Source organism: Haliotis rubra, unplaced genomic scaffold (genome assembly GCF_003918875.1).
Source record: "Haliotis rubra isolate DU_JTF1 unplaced genomic scaffold, ASM391887v1 Scf121, whole genome shotgun sequence".
NCBI lineage: Eukaryota > Metazoa > Mollusca > Gastropoda > Lepetellida > Haliotidae > Haliotis > Haliotis rubra.
Window position 1 is genome coordinate 1,196,390 of NW_025765126.1, and position 14,304 is coordinate 1,210,693.

The following is a 14,304-nucleotide window of genomic DNA, read 5'->3' on the forward strand; positions in this document are numbered from 1 at the left end:
TCCAGTGTTCGATCGTGTGTATGTGGAATTTCTGTAGTGTGAGATATATCAGTTATTCGATGGCTAGGACTTCATGAAATATACCACCTAGTGTCGGGGTGTAACCTCGACTGTCAGTTGGGTTTATCATTACGATGGTCTTCTTTGAACGATTGCAGAACTATTTCAGTGCGCAGCAACCATTCTGGCGTCATAATACCATACGACGTGATGTCATTCCGCCTTTGATAATAATCTTTCTTGGCTATAAATATTGTTTCCTAAATTCTCTATAAACAAAGACAGAGTTGATGGTTCTTGTACAACAAGAATATTTAGTAAATATTTTTGAAGACTAATTTCTATATATGTTTACGACATATATACACTTTTGTGCTCATAGTATTTGATACGGTCTTATCTTAACAATATAATACAATGCTCTGGGTATCCTCCCGTGACTTTATTTCAAAAACCATCGCCTCCGCCTACCATCAGTTTCGGTTTAAAACCCGTCTTACTCCATTATTTGCGGTAATGAAAAGTATTATATTTTCATGTATCGTCATGTTTATGACTTATTTATGAACCATTGTTTTCCATTGTTTGCGATGATTGTGTTATTGTTTATCAATAAAGAAAATAAACAATACAATAATGTGATCGTTTCTGTTTTACAGTTAGTTCGTGTTACCTGAATAGACATACAAGTCAAAACATTGATTACACAACAGTCTCGTTTCCATCTGACTGGGTTCCGTCCTATTGCGCAACTTAGTACAATAACCAGTCCAGAATTTTGTGACCAACTCATTCAACTGGATATATAAATATTAATCAATATTATTTGATACATCTAATCACTTGTATATTGCAACACTACGCTCCTTCTAATCATTACAAACACGCCGTGCAGCGTGCCCTGTCGTACACGGAACCTTTTACCATGTCTGCCTTTTTCGGTGCGTTTGGTCGATATGCTTTTAAATCAGAAAACACACTGATGATGGTAATTTTGTACGACCTCTTCAACTGTTAATCTGGATTGAAAACATGTTAACAAAACGGTACAATCATAAAAAAATCCACCACCTTACACAAAATTTTGCATTTGGTTTTGAAAGCGACGTTTCTTTTTGTGGTTCAGTATCCCAAGTGTGTAACGATCTGTGAATCTTACTCAACACTATAAAGAGACAAATATACTGAACCACAAAAGAAATGTCCGATAGCGGTTTCCTTAAAGCACACACTTTAATTCACTCGTATTAACAATCAAAACGGTGGACTGACAATTATGGTTAATACATTCACACAAACAAAATCACCACCAATGGTACCATTAAGATACCTCAAAGTCAGTATCGTGTGTGGCATCGATGAAAGCATTGCATCGTCTGTACATGCAATGAATTAGCAAGTTGATGAAAGCCATAGGCACTTGGGTCCATACTCTGCGAAATGCCTGATCGGGTCCAGGCGCAGTTGTCGGCCTAGGTTTGAGGCCATACAGTCTTCTTTGAATCTCGTCCCAAAGGTGTTCTATTGGACTTAAATCCGGACTGAGTGCGGTCTATTGTAGGATTTGGATGCCATGTTGTCTTAGGAAGTCCAATGTTGCTCTGGCAGTGTGGGCACGACCGTTGTCTTGCTGGAAGATGTGATTTCTGTAACGTCCAAAATGTGGTACAAAGTGGGGTCTTATGACTTAATCAATATAGCGAGCAGCTGTGACGTCATTTCCGCATCCTGGAGAAAGATTCTGGAACACCACGGTGTCAACTAACTGGTTCAGACTGACTGCACCCCTCACCATGATGCTTGGACCACCCCACGAGTCTCTGTGAAGAATACACTAATTGGAAAACATTTCCCACGCTTTGCCTTACTCTCACTCTGCCATCGACTGTCGAAACACAATATCAGCTTTCATGAGATAAAAGCACAGTTCTCCATTGTCGGTAACGCCAATATCGATGCTAAGTTGACCATTGCAGTCGGTTTTGGCGGTGATGAGCGGCGAGGACAGGACTACGATAGGGTCTGTGACAGCAGAGGTTTCTTCCGTGCAAACGTCGACGCAGTGTATCGGCACTGATGGGTCTGTTGTTAGTCCTAGTAGCATGGCGTGCTGTTTCCGTCGCTCTGGGGAACATGGGGAAGCGATCCTGCAGATGGTGGCGCACTATCTGTCGGTCTTGACGTTGCGATGTTACTGAAGATCGCTCACTGCGTGGACGGTCTTGGATGCTGATAGTGACCTGATACCACTGCTGCAGTCGGTAGATTGTCCTAACATGAACATTAAAATGATTGGCTACCCTCCGTGCAGTCTGGACAACTTGCAATCGTCCCAAGACTTGGTTCTTCTGATCTCTCGTAAGTCGTGGCATGGTGATTGTGTCAAAACAAAAATGATTTCAGGCAAGTTTGGGACTCGCTTTCATTGGTACGGTTGTCACTACATGCACGTGCATATTCATTTTCACGAATGTCATACGGAACCTTTTACCATGTCTGCCTTTTTCGGTGCGTTTTGTCGATATGCTTTTAAATCAGAAAACACACTGATGTTGGTAATAACTGTCAATTTGGATTGAAAAACATGTTAACAAAACGGTACAATCATAAAAAAATCACCACCTTACAAAATTTTGCATTTGGTTTTGAAAAGCGACGTTTCTTTTGTGGTTCAGTAAAGTGTGTAACGAAATCATACACTACTTACACTTTGGTATCTTTAATTCTGAACAATAACGCTGATAAATATCAGGTCTGTTGCTTTATACTTATATCATTTCAGAAATATTTCAATTCACAGAAATTACGTAAATGATCTTGCGCAAGAAACTTAATCATAGTGTATGTATTCTGGGCCGGAGGCCTGTTACTGAAATACACCTGTCTGTCTGGTTCGCCATACGTTATATCACAGAGCATCAGGCTTGAGTCGTCATCGTCGAACATGTATGTCTCGGGGCACACTGTATAGTTAGTCACACACAGACCCCGAAACAAATATATCCAAGAAAGCCCACGCAAGTCTAGAATATGTGGTAAGTCTAGATTTCCACACTTTCAAGACATTTCTGAAAATGAAGAAAGTCTCTGATCTCCTTTTCATTATATTTTATGATTTTTTATGAACATTTTTTTTCTGTAAATATGTTCATTTCAGGGACTAGATGTTAGTCTAACTGTATAGTGTGAAAAAAGAAAAAAATACTATTTACCTTACACCGCATGACAAAATGAATGACGGAATTACTAAGGATGCAGAATGTGAGTTTATGGCCAATGATGCATTGTTGCATCTTTGTACACAGGAAAACATGCAGAACGTAATGTTTATATCACATGTATAAATACAGGAGAAATTAGCTCAGATGAGATGTTTTGTAATCATTTTTGAACCCACAGATCGCTTAGCAACCCTACACATGACAGCACAGTCCGCCGTCAACGTTGCTACATAACTAGCATCATCACACCCGGGTTGACAAACATCGTTAAACTGCAGTAGGACAACAACATAATCATTCTGAAATAGATTTACAAAAGAAGCATCGAGAATGGTGTCTTGTTTCTAACATTCCTATCTGATATCTGATTACATCGTGCGAGGTGTAAGAAGGTGGAATTCATTTTCTGCATCTCCATAGTAACGCTAGTGTCACGTGCTTTCCTTGAGAGATGTGGCCGACAAATATCGACCTGACTCAACCTCCTGTGATGGTTTTCACACTTTTTATATTTTGAAAACTGACAATTATATTATATTTATGGTATACACAGGCTTCGTCTCTGTGTTCCAGTAACGGAGTGCAGAGTTATGCCCCTTGTAATCACCCCGTGCATACCGCCAATATATCATGGCGACTTGTAAAGAACCGAGTCTGGAAAACACAAAGCAGTGGTCTGTAATATATAACGCCGTCGGGAAATGACAACACACCAACGCCGTCACCGTTCCTGAACACTCCAGCATGGACAGGTTTCGTGTTTTAATTGATAATGCGTCAGTCTTGATCTTCTCGGATCAATGCTGTCTGGTGAGTGAGTGAGTGTGTTGGAGGGTGGGTGAGTGAGTGGGTGGGTGTTTGGGTGAAGGAAGTGAGGGAGTGAGTGAGTGAGTGGATGGGTGAGTCAGTGAATTTAGTATAACGCCACTTAGAACAGTATGTAAGTTTTATCAAGGCACAACAAATTCATTAATATACATATTCATAATTTCCTTCTCTTTGAAACTTATGAAACTTGATCCGACATTGCATCGACTGTGGGGGCTGTGCTGTAGCCTAGTGGTTAAAGCGTTCGCTCGTCACGCCGTAGACCCGGGTTGATTCCTCACATGGGTACAATGTGTGAAGTCCATTTCTGGTGTCCCCCGCCGTGATATTGCTGGAATATTGCTAAAAGCGGCGTAAAACCATACTCACTCACTCACATTGACCTTGGTTTAAAACACTTTATTGCTATCGTCCTTAGTAAGTCCCCTATGTTGGGTTACTTCCATTGAGCACATACTGTGTTCTATATATACAGATGAAACAGTGTGTGTGCGTGTGCGTTTGCGTGTGCGTGTGCGTGTGCGTGTGCTTGAGATAGATAGATGGGACATGAGGATGGGTTGTATGTTTCAGATCGGTACGGTTGATGTCATATATGTGTACATATTGTACTAGAGGACCGCCACGTCAAGAAGGCAGTGAGCAGGTCGTGTTTACACCACAACGTTTAAGTAGGGAATCAAACTCGGGATTCAGACTTGAAGAAGGAAAGCTATAACCACTAGGCTACCCCATGCCTTAAATCATGCCTTCGTAAACCCAACAGTTTGAAGCTAATGTGTCAGCTAGCACATACGTGAACGGTTTTTATCTGAACTCACTGTGTGGGCTGAAACGGGTTTAATGCTGTCTTCAAGATTACTACAGCGTCGTCGTGCATGCACGTGTGTGTGGCTGCTTATGTCAGTCGGGGCTTATGCCCATTTCTTATGTGTGAGCCCACCGTGATACCTAACGCTCCTTAACACTATATACACTATTTACAATGTATTCACAGGTTGCAGATACTACAAGAATCTATAGTCCTTGCAATTAATAGAATCGGAGAAGTGAGTCTCTATCTAATATTTGAACGGACAAACACTGATGACCATTTGGTAGAATTCTCCCTTTTTCATTGCAAACACATCGCATAGCTAACTGACCCCATACGTCATGCAGGGCAAACTGGTTATTTTACGAGCGCTTCTCTAAGCGGCGTGACACCAAACCAAACTGTGGTAAAAAGAAACGCTCACATTGTTTCTTTGTTTCTCAACAACAAATCCTAGTGAGCCTGAATCAACACGAAACATACGCCAATTCGTCAGCCATAAAGACAAGCACAAAAAAGTTGTACTTTAAGGTACTTCATGTCGGGATCTTAATCGTAACCTCAACGGAGGTTGTCTCCCTTGATACATAACGTACGCTAGAGATGCACTCATAAACTGTCTCTCAACGTGTGATCTCTTTGAAAGAGTTGCTATATATATATTGATTAGGTACTAAATTTCGAAATTACGACATATTCCTGACCACAACTCAAATCATTATGCAGTGCATCCAACACGCGGCAGTAGCCATGACTAACATATGGTTTCACGTCAGTGTTAAGACAATTACCCTGCCCGTCGGGCCACCTAGCAAGTCAGATCGTAGAAAGCCTCGGTTCCCTCTTATGTAGATACAGAAATCGTTCAATCAACTATTACCTTGGGAATTCAAAGCATTTCGTCCACGTGTCAGTATAAACAATTGGATAACCCTCAGGCACTCTGGTTGTCGAGTGCAGTTAAATAGCATCTTGACGGAACAGTTCTTTACATTTTACAAGTGCTTCAATCCCTAATCGAGTCCCCGCGCTGGGATAGTGTGTCACGTCACGTCACGGAATGATATCTTGAATCAACCTTATTCAGTGTTTGAAATAAAGGCAATGCCAGGCTGCCATCAGAACACACAAACTTGGCCCTGGCACTAGACTCTTCAAGCCTCATATGAAAAACTGCAGCTTATTCTGACAAGTAAATGGACACGTTGTTATGAGGCAGTGCCATAGATCGATCAATGTTTCAACTATAAACATATAGATGGATAGTTAATGAGGGTCATTGGTGTGACTACATACAGTTGAATCAACTGAAATGTGCTACAAGCTGTCATTCCGGAATCATCTGCCTGAGAGAGTTTGCTGGTGTCACACCTGGTTCTTTCACGGACTGGTTCCCGGCAGACGTTTTAGTTTCAGCTTTGGAATCAACAGAAATTGGGAGCTCGTCAGGGAGTGAAACTTGAAACAAAAATAATTTTCAGTAAAACCTTTTGGGATGAAATCTTATTGTTCACTATTGTGTCATCATTAACATAACATAACAGTCCATTTCTAAAGCGCTAGTTCCATGCTCAATGCATGCTCAAAGCGCACAGTTGAGATAAGATTCAGGGAAGAAATGCTTGTCTGAAAAGATGGGTTTTAAGGCTTGTTTTGAAAGTTGATAGAGTTCCTGAGAGACGGATCATCTAAGGAAGGGAGTTCCAACATGACCATAAGTTGTTGTTCTGACTTTAGGCACACAGAGGAGTTGCTTTGATTCAGAGCGCAGAGAACGGCTGGGGACATAGTGGTTGAGTAAGTCCGAGAGATAGGAAGGAGCGTGATTGTTGGGGCACTTGTAGGTTAGACAAACGACCTTAAATGTGATTCTGGAATAGACTGGAAGCCAGTGCATATAACACCCTTAGAATAGGTGTTATATAGGGTGCATATAACACCCTTAGAATGGGTGTTATATAGGGTGCACATAACACCCTTAGAATAGGTGTTATATGGTCTAGTTTCAGACTTTTTGAGATGGTTCTGGAGCTTGTCTGTAAGGGACAGAGGAGCACCAAAGAGGACACTATCACAATAGTCCAGTCTCGTGATGACGAGGGAAAGAACCAATCTTTTGTTGGCGTCTACTGTCAGATATTTCTGACGCTCCCAATGTTCTGGAGCTGAAAGGATGACGTTTTGACAAGATGGTTGACGTGCCCTTCAAGCCGAAGCTCTGGATCGATGATGACCCCAAGACCTCTGACGGATTCTGATAAGGGAATCGTGAGAGAGTTCAAGTTCGTATGTTTCAGTTTTGCTTTGGGTCCAATCAGCAAACATTCAGTTTTAGAGTCGTTCAATTTCAACTTGTTGGACATCCAGTCCTTGACGTCATCAAAGCACTCCGAAAGGCTATCTGCAGTAGAGGTGACACTCAAGGTATCAGGCTGGAACATCTTCATCAGTTCATAATGGAATTTAATGCAGAGAAGTCTGTTTGTCTGCTTTCCATGGAACACGTCTCTATGCTCAAAATGTCTGGACGGGTCGAACTGGCCAAATATTACAAACCCTAACACCACTGTGTGTGTTGTCATTTTGATGTGATTAGAAAGTGTCATGACACTGTACCTACTCGGTGTGCTGCCACTGGTGATCCTGTAGATAATGTATCAGACTGAGATACTGATGGGAATGTCGGATTGAACATTTCTAGAGCTTATTGAGATTCAGGATGTTATGCAACAGACTTAACATGAGTTATGCCTAACTGCATAGCCTGACATACACTTGACATGAACTTGGAGTCTTGGTCTGACTGAATAGTCTTAGGCAAACCATACGTAGCTTTGATAATGCCCTGAGCCATACTTCCCCGTAAAGTAATAGTCCCTGGAAACTTTCTGGAAACGCACATGAAAGTACGCATGTACTGATTATCTGACCTATCTTTCACAAATTTTGTTCAGACCCAAATGATATGCCAAAGGAGTTTTATGTTCCAAACTCAAAAAATGTTTTTGATAGGAATTGGAAGAGCAATTGGATGAAAACCCCTCCATTCATTATCAGCAAGTATATCAGGCAGCCTCCATTTCCTCATCAAAACTCGCCTTGAAGTAATAGCAAACTGGAACAGTGTCCGGTATTTGTAAAGAACGTGCCCTAATGGCAAGAGCTTTGAGTTCTTGATCTCTCCCTTCTACACCCAATACAGACACCAAGTCTTCAAATTCACAAAATGGAGAGGCGCTCTGGTAAAACTACATAAAGCATCTAGCAAAATTTCAAAGTAGGCTGATGACTCCTCAGAAAGTGGCAAAATACCACACAAAATCATAAATTGAAGAGAACCAGTATCCCTAAAAATGGTAATGGGCATGACAGTGGGACTGCCACCTTTGACCTGACACACAATCTTTACAAACGTAAGGTCGGTACTCCACTCCCACAACAACAATCTTTTCTGACTGGTCTACAGAAGCTAATTCCCATTAGCCGAAACACAACAAGGCTGCGAATGATATGCCCTGGTTTACGGCAATATCTACAAGAAGGCCCTGACAGAAATTCCAAAAGTTTCTTTAGAGCCAGCTGGAGTAGCATGTTTGTCTATAAACTAAGAACCAGACTTTAAATTGCTTGAATGAGCAATGCTATCAACTAGTTTTAATTTATATTTGTGATAGTCTAGTTATTATACTGTCCATCGATGTCAGGTTTCTTAATCTTACTGACCCGTGAAGGTCCGGGTTAGATTGAATCTTCAGTAACCTATGCTTGTCGTAAGAGGCGACTGACGGGATCGGGTGGTCAGGCTCGCTAACTTGGTTGACACATGTCGTCGGTTCCCAGTTCCGCAGATCGATGCTTATGCTGTTATCACTGGATTGTCTGGTCCCGCAGACTCGATTATTTACAGACCACTGGAATATTGCTGAGTGCGGCGTAAAACTAAACTCACTCACTCTTATTCTTACTATATTTAGTATTTATATTCAATTTCTCGTCACGAAATGGCTCAAATATTGCCCTTGTGACGTAAGATTTGAGCTCACCCAATTTAACCCACTCAACTATAACCCTGTGAAGTCCTACCTGAAAACCCCTGCTGTAACACTGTGAAATCCTACCTGAAAACTCCTAGCTGTAACCCTGTGAAGTCCTACCTGAAAACCCCTGCTGTAACCCTGTGAAGTCCTACCTGAAAACTCCTAGCTGTAACCTTGTGAAGTCCTACATGAAAACCCCTGCTGTAACCCTGTGAAGTCCTACCTGAAACCCTAGCTGTAACCCTGTGAAGTCCTACCTGAAAACCTCTAGCTGTAACCCTGTGAAGTCCTACCTGAAAACCCTAGCTGTAACCCCGTGAAGTCCTACCTGAAAACCCCTGCTGTAACCCTGTGAAGCCCCTACCTGAAAACTCCCTAGCTGTAACCCTGTGAGAGTCCTGCCTGAAAACCCCTGCTGTAACCCTGTGAAGTCCTACCTGAAAAACTCTAGCTGTAACCCTGTGAAGTCCTACCTGAAAACCCTAGCTGTAACCCCGTGAAGTCCTACCTGAAAACCCCTGCTGTAACCCTGTGAAGTCCTACCTGAAAACTCCTAGCTGTAACCCCGTGAAGTCCTACCTGAAAACCCCTGCTGTAACCCTGTGAAGTCCTACCTGAAAACTCCTTGAAAACTCCTAGCTGTAACCCTGTGAAGTCCTACCTGAAAACTCCTAGCTGTCACCATGCGAATAGTCATCAGCCAAAGTAGCAGCCTGGTGGAAAGATGAACTTTCTGCGTGTCTCCTGAGACACGTTGCTTAAATTCGTCAAGCAAATCCGACAAATCAAACTTTCCACCACCTTTCAAACAAAGTTCCCCTCTCCCAAGCAAACTCAACAAAGTACTACCATCCCTGTTCTCAGCAGACATTATGTTTTGCTTGTAAGGTTTAGGAACCAATTCACAAGTCTTCAAAACTGCAGCCATAACAATCTGATCATCAGGACTCCTATCAATAGATAAGGCAGAATAAACTTCCTGAGCCTTTCCCCTAAATACAACAACATGGTCCATTGATTCTCACGCCATTTCAAATAACTAGCCACCTTTTCGAAATGCATGAAAAAGTCCCAGCAACATGTTCAGAGAAAGGCGGAGCAAGTCTAATCTGTCGCCTGATGAGGTACTTTGAGAGATGACTTGTACTTCCAGTTGTTTCATTCGTCCTCGTCATTCGTCACGACTCGCCCCTTTCCGTAATCTCCAAGAAGACTCGTCCCCGTCTCGATGCTTGTTATGTGCGCAAATACGACAAACCAATCAGAATGAGCGTAATGATTGCCGTGCTTTGATAAAAATAATACCCAGTACTAAGATCGGTTATGGCATCATGTGTTTATTTTAAAAAATCATGAAAAATATATATCGTCATAGTGAAAGCATAAAGAACATAGCTAACAGAACTCTGTTGCCTCACGTAGATTATAGTAAGGATAATGCCATGGACGGTGAGAGATTAAAATACACGCACGTGCGTTTGCTGACATAACGGCTCTCATGGGTCCAATGGAGTGTATTTCTGACGATTTTGCGGACTTGGTTTGGAGATTGTACGTGCGCTTCCAACATTTTTAGGAAATGCTTTATATATCGCTACGAGTTTCAAAACAATAATATTATATCTGTATGTATCTGTATCAACTTTAATCTTTAACATTGGGCTTATATTTCACATCTCTGGGCACATTTTAGTCTGACCTTTTTTTGGTCATTCATATTTTTTCAACGACTTCATTTATTGAGTTGAGTTGAGTTGGGTTTTGCGTCACATCGGCATTATTCCAGCCATATAGTGACGAGAACAAGTTTGCATTAATAAACACTGTAAGAACATACTCGGAATGAGTTTTATTTAAAAAACATATCACATTTAAAGGCAGGCAATTTGTTAGTCACATTTCACAGTTACAATTTATGATAGTTACATTTCACGGTTACAATTTATGGTACAGATCAACTTCCCTCAGGTAGTTCACTATCAGATGAGCGCTCACGCGGGAGAACAGATCTTTTAGGTTTGTTGCATCATAATGTGAGTCCCTTGCAGACGATAAGTCCACGCATTCAAGCAGAATATGCTTGATGGTGAAAACCTCATCGCAAGAGACACACATGGGGGGTCCATCCCCATCCGTTTTCAGCAGATAGTCATGAGTAAATCGACTGTGGCCAATACGACATCGTCGTAAAATTACCTCATCACGTCTTGACTGACAACCCAAGTAGGTATAACCAATTGTTGGTTTCAACTCATACAGTTTATTTCTTCCTACTTGAGTGTCCCATCGTTTTTGCATGAGGTCCCGAGTATAGCTTTTGATAGTGGGTTTGAAATCGCTGTACGGGATCAGCAGTGGAGATAAGGGCTTGTCAAGAGCTGCTTTTGCTGCAGCATCGGCTTTTGTGTTACCTGCTATGCCGACGTGACCCGGCAACCAGCAGAGGACGATGTCACATTGGCCAGTAGAGAGGTCGTTGTAAAGTTCCAAAATGTCCAGAATGATTGGGTGACTTGAAGTAACATTTTGAAGTGCTTGAAGGCAAGATAATGAATCTGTGAAAACGATGAAGTTTTTGGAATGATTCTGCTGTTTAATATAGGTCAAAGCTGAAAAGATAGCTTGACTTCATTTATAATTCCACCAGGGGTATGACAGCAAGGTTACACGAGTATTCAGTTTAGAAATATTTTATAAAGTCATTCTTGAATATCTGCTTTGGGATTTAATGTAACTACATTTTTAAAAACTTTATTTGCATATTCAATAAACAATTGCCGTTTGTGATTATCAAACCCTATTCAGAAATATAATTGGAACAATAAGTTGAACAGCTGATAATAATTACATAGAATTTGTCTTTACCAAATAAGTTTTCTCCTTCTTTTAGTTGTATCAAAGAGGTTTAATTCTTTAAAATAAATATTAAGTAAAAATAGAAACAGCGATACATTGTACGAGTGCTTCGGTGATATTAAGAAACATTGGAATCAAACTGGGATAGAGTTATCGCTCTTCTTTAAAGTAGTTCTGATGTTCATGCATCCTGGTTCCCGGGTCTCTCAGTTATATAGAGGCCCTGGTATTACTGGAGCGATCTAAGATGGCGGACGAGGTAAGTTTACTATGGAACTGACCGATTTCTAATACTTTTAGCTGCGACATTCACACGACACTCGGCTCAATAAAGTAGAATGAAATTAGTACGTGAATCTCGGCAGCAAATAATTTATAGAACAAAGAAGTTTGTCCCAATAACCATGTTTTCCCGAAGCGTAAGCCCCGCCCACTCGCAAATGTAAACACAACTTTCACGTTTTAGGGCCTCACATTACATGTGTAAAAAAAAAACGATGACGGGATGAATATCAAAATATTTATCAATAATCCATATATACCTCATTTCACCTTTTGGCATTGTTGAGTCGCGTTTTCAACTGCAGAAAATAGAAACAACCGTCTCTAATCTTTGCCAAACGTGCGCTGTCCCTACCTGATACCCCAGTAGTAGCACTAGGTATAATTTTTGTTCAAAGTTATTTCAGTTCAAAACCTGGAATTTTCTTACCTTGTTATACTGTTTATTTCAACATATGTGCGTAGATAATAAATTTTGTAATGTTGTCATTTCAGAACTGGAAGTTTTAATTAATTAATTAATTTATTTAACTTTCATTTATGAAGACCGTTTTTTCAGAAAAGTCTCAGCCTTCATAGCTACGCCAAAGATGCTGACAGGAAGCACCAAGAAAATGAAAACAGAATGCCATCATTTCATCTTTGGCATAGCTATGCTGTTTCTATTTACAAAAAGAGAATTCGGTCATTGCCAACAGGGCGTACACCTAATTCAAATGAAAAGAGACTGGCTGTAAGTAAAAATGTAGTATACTAATCCATTCCCAAGGGTATACAGATTGTATACATATGTATTTAACTTACACTATTTTGTTATATAGTTCTCACTAACATTTTTGTATATTCATAATTTGAAAATTGTTTTCTCAACACTGTGTATTTCATATTGGGCCCTTTTTTGATAACGTCCCTATTTTTCTAGCTGGGATCACTGACACAGCAAACAGTAACTGATCAACCTGAAAAACACAAGAAGAAAATGGACAGAAGAGGAAAATACCTTTATCAGAGAACAAGCAGCTAGCTCTTGGTGCACAGCAACATGTCTTGGAATCACTGCCAAAACACTCAGAGAAAAAACTGTCAACTTCACGTTCAGGCAAGTTAGTATACTATAATATTCAGTCTAATGTAAAATATCAGTAACCAGTGAAAGGTTATTTAATGACCCGTGAAAACGGGCGGAAATGAAGTGTGCACCCTCCCTTTCTCAAGAGTGTGCACCCCTTCCCCACCCCCCTTTCTCCAAAGCTGTATCCGCCCCTGAAATACAAATATATAATATATTACAGGAGAATCTTGCAGACTTCGGTACAAAAGGATTCGATCGAGAACTGGTCATTATTTAGCCAAATGCTTCCACTTAAAAGATGTATGCTATGTACCATGTGAACAGTCTGATAGTTAATAAGTAATTTAGTTACATGCATTTTGGAGTGAGTTAATCTTGTAAGAGGAAGCATTTGGCTAAGTAACTGGCACACCAATTTAGGAAAAGGAGTGGACTGCAGATGTAAATACAAAACCTTGTAAGCAAACATTTATCTACTGGCAAATGTATATATGACACAAATTGTCACAGATTTATCACCTGAATGACCAGTTCTCGATCGAATCCTTTTGGCACAGTCTAAAATTATTTGCTGCCGGGATTCTGATACTAATTTCATTCATCATTATTGAGCCGAGTGTCGTGTGAATGTCGCAGCTAGAAGTATTAGAAATCGGTCAGTTCCATAGCAAACTTACCTCGTCCGCCATCTTGGATCTCTCCAGTGAGCGCCGCCATTACGTGGCCAATACTAGGGCCTCTACATAACTAATGAGAGGCCCGGGAACCAGGATGATGTTCATGCACCAATATGAAATCCTTCGAGAGGGGCACGAATCGCTATTCGGCTTGTCCCGGAATAACACGGGTTGGTCACGAATGGTTTTATTTGAATCCGAAATTTTCTCTCTTCTCTTTTCTTTTTTTCAGCTTCCAGTCTCATTTTATTTAGCAAAAGCTTCTGATCTCCTATTTTCTTTCTCGGCTTCAATTTCCAATTGTCACATCTGAATGTATTGTTCCATATCCAATGTTTCTCTTTCTAATTCTAATTTATTTGGAGCCAAAACGTCAGCCATTTTCCTTCAATGAGGGCCAAAACCTCATCGTCCAATATATCTTCTTGAACCAGGAATGTGATCAAACTTTTGTTGACATTGCCCTAAATTATAATCAGATTTCATTATAAAAGAGCCTCATTTTTCTTCCACTAAC

General features: G+C 40.7%; 1 long non-coding RNA gene across 1 annotated transcript; it reads left to right on the top strand.

The window, feature by feature from the left end:
- Window positions 1–11,979: 11,979 nt before the first annotated feature.
- On the top strand, window positions 11,980–12,993 carry LOC124265163. Its single transcript, XR_006895359.1, has 3 exons — window positions 11,980–12,015; window positions 12,598–12,771; window positions 12,961–12,993. It is a non-coding gene; the product is annotated as an uncharacterized LOC124265163 (long non-coding RNA).
- Window positions 12,994–14,304: the final 1,311 nt, after the last annotated feature.